Source organism: Dysidea avara, chromosome 3, assembly GCF_963678975.1.
Source record: "Dysidea avara chromosome 3, odDysAvar1.4, whole genome shotgun sequence".
Classification (NCBI taxonomy): Eukaryota; Metazoa; Porifera; class Demospongiae; order Dictyoceratida; family Dysideidae; genus Dysidea; species Dysidea avara.
In genome coordinates this window covers 27965156-27971155 of record NC_089274.1, presented here as the reverse complement: position 1 = coordinate 27971155, position 6000 = coordinate 27965156, and the positions used below count along the sequence as shown (strand labels likewise).

The window sequence follows — 6000 nt, the reverse complement described above, 5'->3', positions numbered from 1 at the left end:
ATTATATGTATATAATCAGGCTGCATCCTTCTAGCCAACTGTCTAAGCACATATCACATACTAAAACGATGAACTAATCTCCATACACAGTATAGCGATATTCACCTCTTGTTTTTTTTACAGCATCTGGTCATTATGTACTACTCTGATCCAGCTTGTTTCAGTAATTTTTACTGCAGCGGTACTAACAATGAATGGACATATCCTAGAAATATCATGGAGAATTTTGGTTACACGAGTTTAATGTTTTAATCAGTGCTATTGAATCGTTTATGGAAAAATTATGCAGTTCACTAAAGGCCTAGATAGGGAAGCTTGCTTGTAGAGTGGTTACTCCATGCAGAGTGGTCATTGTCCCTACTCTAGTTTAAAATTCCTTATACTTGTTTGCAAAAGTAGTCATCCATGCACATCCAAAATTGCCAACTTTGATCCTGAATTTGACCATTTGACCATATTTTTGACCATTCAGTGAGCTGAAATTTGATCAGTAGTGAGCAATAACATAGCAGCTTAGTGGATGAAGAAAATTTCAGGGTTGAATCTTTCATGAAATCTAAGTTACTGTTCACAAAATTGGATGTGGTTGAAGACCTTTTTGCAAATCTGATTACCTTCACGGTTGCAATAGTTTTACTACCATATGTGCCAGTCACAAGAGTACACATGGCTGGCATGTGGCAGTAATAAAAATAAACTGTCAAAGCCATTAAATTTGTGCCAACTCAATGGTCAAAGACAAAATTTGAACTCACAAAGTTACTGTTACTAAATTGCATGTCACACTCTGGAAAAGTTGATTTTGACCAATCAACACTTTAACTGCTGTTGCAGAACTACCCACAATGTGAACTTTTTTTTGTCAATTCATGACCACTATTAAAAAGCTAGCTACCTTCACATATGTAAATAACTACAACTCTCACATTCATGAGTGAGATCATGATCTGCAGCAATCATGAATCTAATAATTATATTCATTAAGTACAATGGCTGTCCACTTACATTCCAGCTGCATCTATACTACTGATACGCACCAACGGCACTAACATCTGGTGTAGCCACCAGTTAATACACTTACATGCAGCTACACCAGACTAACTTACTCACAACAATAGTTTACTTTCATACTTTGTGTATTCCATTCCACAAGCAGTCCATTTCCTGGTGGCAGGCATCGCACTCACACCTTTGTCGTCCCTACTATGCAGTACTATCACACTGTATGATAATTATGTACCCTAGATGTAGCTACTTATACAAATTATACAGTGTTCAGGTGTTCAGTTACAATGTTGAAATAACTCATAATCACAAAAACCTACTAGCTAATTTTGCAAATTGTGTAACAAAACTGATATGCTGCCAAAAATAGCTATTAGATGCTAATGGCACTGTAAATGGGCAGGGACTTGTAGGACCACATGTACAGTAATTGAAATATTTTATAATAGCTAGTACACCTTTCTAGTCAATATCCACTAATACGTGGTGAAAACTATTGTCTAAAAGAGTACGTATACATTTGCACTATCACAAAACAATGGTTACAGATAGGTACCTTTGGTTCATTTCTGGCATATTTCATGGGGCTAAAATCAAGAATTATCATCTTTAAGCAGCAAAACCACCAAAACATGCACCTCAGTTTACCCTCAGAAGCCCTTGAACTGCTAGTACAAGTGCAGAAAAGACCATGAATTGCAATAACCCAACAGTGCAATTTCTACAATAGAAATTTCTATACAAAATAATTTCTATTAAACAGGTATGATATGCTAACTTTTAAGTTAATCACTGTGAAAAAAGCTCAGAATAATAAGGTCTATAACAGTCTTATTATGTTAGTATTAGAATGAAATAGTACAGCATATATTATTAGATTAGGACTTTTAAGTTACTATAACAAGCTTATTGAATACATTTAAGACAGTCATATATAATTAGAGATTAAATCACTAGTATAGTGCGATGTATTATCAGACTATATATGTATATACTAAGCCTATTTCAACCATATATTGGCTACTGTACTATTGTACTTTTTTACTTTCCTATAATCTGTGGCTACCTTAACTAAATAATTTCTATAATTATTATTTGTAATGAATTTAATTCTGTAAATATATTAAAACCACAATAGGTACAGCTAGTAAAATCAATGTCTCCTTGGCCATGACAGTATCAAATCAATTTCGTCATTTATCAGTCTTTATCCAACTGCAGCAGGTAAGACAGTAAATGCAATTCACAAGTTCTATTACTAATTACCTGTATTATTATCACCATGTTCATCACCATGTAAAACTCTGTGACAATCTGTTGGTCGTCTGGTAGAACTGTCCCACAGCTCTAATACAAAGATGGTAAATATAATGTGTATTCTGGACAATCGTTGGACTTACAGTTTGTAACAATAAGAATCTCATAAAACTGAGACCTTGTCTGGAAACCTAGTATTACCATGTAGAATGGGGGCTAGGTACCACAACTCTATTAAAGATGGTAAATATAATGCGTATATACTGAACAATCATTGTACTTACAGTTTGTAACAATCTTGTAAAACTGAGACCGAGTCTGAGACTGACAATCCATGGAACTAAGACAAGTGTGATAAGACCAGGTCTCACAACCCTAAATGGAGGCAAACATAATTCATATTCTGGACTACTTACAGTTGTTATCAGTGCGTCTAACCAGACATAAAACAGTCACTTAGTATGTGACTTTGTCGGGCTAATATCAGATGAAGATTTTTAAACGGTCATATCTCAGCCAAGAACAATAATATCAAGCTGTAACTAGCAGGTATGGTTATAAAGTGTTAAAATAAGTACATTCAAGCATTGATTTATGTTAAATCCCTATTCTTTTGGCTAATTTATAAGCATACCTGCTAGTTAGAGTTTGATATATTCGCTCTTGGCTAAGATATAACCGTTCAAAAATCTTTGTCTGACACTCGCCCATACCCAAAACTCACAAAAATACTCCTACCACTTGGCCATTTTTATGTCCGTTATGTAAGCTCACAAGAAGCATATGATACACTGATAATCAAGTCCAAGAATCTTGTAATCACTAAGTACAACTAAAGTTTGCATACTTTCAGTGGACTTACTTTTGTTAGCAATGCGAGCATGGTCAGTGAAATAAGGACAAACAAGGTTCTTGAAAGCACTCAACTCATTACAGTGCCAGACGTACATGAGGTAGCAGCCGTCAGCTGTTGATAAAAAGTAATGGAAAACATGAAGAAATGAGACCAGTTTCCACAAACCTAAATGAAGGTAAATATAAATTGTATACTGGACACTCTCTAGTCTACTTACTTATAGATGTTAGCAATAAGAAGAATCTCCTAGAACTGAAACTAAGTCTGTAATTCCTACCCTATTGAAAAGAAAATGAATAAAAATGCAATCAGGCTTAAACAGCTGTAAGTAATTAGAAGATGAGCTGTGAGAAAAGAACAAAACTGTCCACATATGGCCGCTACCAGATTCTTTAAAGGAAGCAGCTACCACTGAAGGAAACTAACACTGCAGACCAAAGTTGAATCATTTACAGGCCATTGATACAATACACAATAAACAATTTAATACGGCTAAACCTATTGTACAAGCTATCATTTTAGTCTAATACTTACTCATCTAGAGCTGTTTTTGATCACTGCCATCGTAGGAATTAGGCCACCACGCCGCCACTTCACCACTACAGCCAGCAGGGATGCACAGTTGTGGTCCATAACTATCATTGTGCGGTCATTGGACGATGGTGCCGATCGCGTACAATCTCTCTGCAAGATACACTGTCTCACATTTACAACCTCTCAGACTCTGATACAACAATAGCGACAAAGATGGTAACTTAATTGCATCTGTTACGCATGCACACACCACTGACCCCTTTAATTTTACACAAGCATACTACCAACTTTTACAGGTGTGCTAACTGTGCAAGAAAATCTGGATTAACATTTGTATGACTCTTAGAAAGAATTGATTGAATAATTAATTTTCTGGTATTATATGCTTTGCCATATGAAAATGTGTGCATATAAAATTAGCTATCACAACAAAGCTAGCTATAGTGATTTAATATCAGACTGTGTACTTATTGTAAAATCATCATGACTTTGTTTGAAAATCTTAAGTCTCATGCTGTCTGCATAAACAAAAGTCTATGAATAATGAGATGGTAAAGCTAAAAAGTCAGTTATCACATTTAGTTAAGTAAACAAAGCCATAGCAAAAAAGCAAAAGAATGTGTATTAAACTAAGTATAATCTGTTTCCCATAATATAAGATGGGGTTTATACTAAAGTATAAGATAATTAGTATAATGCAAGACTACACTAAGATTATTTGTATAATTTAAGGGGGCACGCTACTAATTCATATGGCTTCACCTGAAAATAACTGCTTTCTACTGATCCCTGCTTGCTATCCATTATTTTTTGTATCAGATGCATTTATAACACTAAGAAATCATCATCTCCAGTTAAAAACACTCACTAAAAGTTTCAGCTTTGTGTTTAAGACCAAAAAGTTGTAGAAACCTACACAGTTATGGAATTTATGAAACTAGTTTCTCAGTTTTAGTTCTATGGTGTTCAAACTTTATAATCTGCTACCTAAGTGGATTTGTAACAAAAGCATGGAATCAATTTTTGGAATTCCTTTTTCAAATTAGCTGTGGAATTCTCAATATTTGTAAGAAAAAATTGATCCGGTTTTCTGGTGCTCTAGTAGTCGGGTAATAACATCATACGAAAATCTGATTCTATACTTTTCAAGATAATACTATGACAAGCCTCTGCAAAAATGTTTAGAGAATTTCATCATCAGCTGTAGAAGAAGAATCAATTTTACTGAAAAATGATAATTGTGCCATATTTTACACATGCTTTGAAGATTTTTACTCAGATTTGCACTAAACAGATATTCAAGGCCTCAACTACAACATCAGTTATTGATCAGTTAGATAATAGTGTCTGTGTTGACTATAGAGCTTCACATAAAGACATGTTTTAAATCCACGGAAGCCATAGGACATAGTTGCCTGCCCCCTTAAGCCATTAGATATACCATTTTATATTCCTCTTTTTTCACAGTGAATTAGGATATCCTCAGAATCAATGGATGGAATTTTATGGGGAATGTTTAAAACAGACTTGAAAGACTTCAGATTGTTTATTATATGCTCGATTAAATTATTCACTCATTAAAGCTGATTTTCAGTGGAGCCCTGCACATACATACAAATATACATATAACACAAAAAATAGTAACTATTTATATTACACAAAATATGTACACAAAACTATTTTATATAGCTATAGACAACAACAAATGGTGCTAAGGTAACTTAGGTAAGTGTCCCTAGTATGAGACAGAATGCATATGGGACACTGATAACTGGGCTAGTAGGCACTTTGCTTCATATACCGTATTTCCTCGTATAAAAGCTGCATTCAATTAAATGCCTGTCTTGATTATAAGCCTGGGGGTTTCCAGCACCTTCTGAAAATAAATTCCTCGTCTCAAATAGAGGGCTGGGCTATTACTTGAGTCTACTGTTAATGGCTTTAATTGTTTCCCTCATTGCTGCTGCTTAAGTTTAGAGCCTTCTGAGGGATGATGGTACTACGAGTAATCACGTGAGTAGAGCCTTGAGTCTGTTGAGTGCATGCAGACAACTATTATCCAATCGTTTAAGGCTGTTGCTATTGTTCCAGCAGTCACATGAATAAAAACAAAACTTAGACAAAAAAGGTCCTCAAACGAAAAAAAAGAAAAACAGAAAATGCCTTGAACGGGAATCAAACCCAGGACCTCCAGTGCTTGAGCCCAGAGATCAAACCATTGTGCTACATGGCTCCCAGCTACTCAACTACCTTAGTTTCTACCTTATATGTCTCCGAGTGGAATAACTTCTATATAATATATATTGAAGGTGAAGAAGAAACTAAAGTTGAACCCGACCCTAACACTA

The 6000-nt window shown here is 34.9% G+C and overlaps 1 long non-coding RNA gene across 2 annotated transcripts; it reads right to left on the bottom strand.

Annotated features, from left to right (window-relative positions):
• Window positions 1-2104: 2104 nt before the first annotated feature.
• LOC136251888 (uncharacterized) lies at window positions 2105-3893 on the bottom strand. 2 transcript variants are annotated; one of them, XR_010699246.1, is made up of 6 exons: window positions 3653-3893; window positions 3125-3283; window positions 2547-2637; window positions 2406-2493; window positions 2272-2352; window positions 2105-2220 (listed from the first exon to the last, which is right to left on the bottom strand). It is a non-coding gene; the product is annotated as an uncharacterized lncRNA (long non-coding RNA). The 2 variants fall into 2 exon arrangements; XR_010699247.1 differs by lacking the exon at window positions 3125-3283 and having other exon boundaries at window positions 3653-3828.
• Window positions 3894-6000: the final 2107 nt, after the last annotated feature.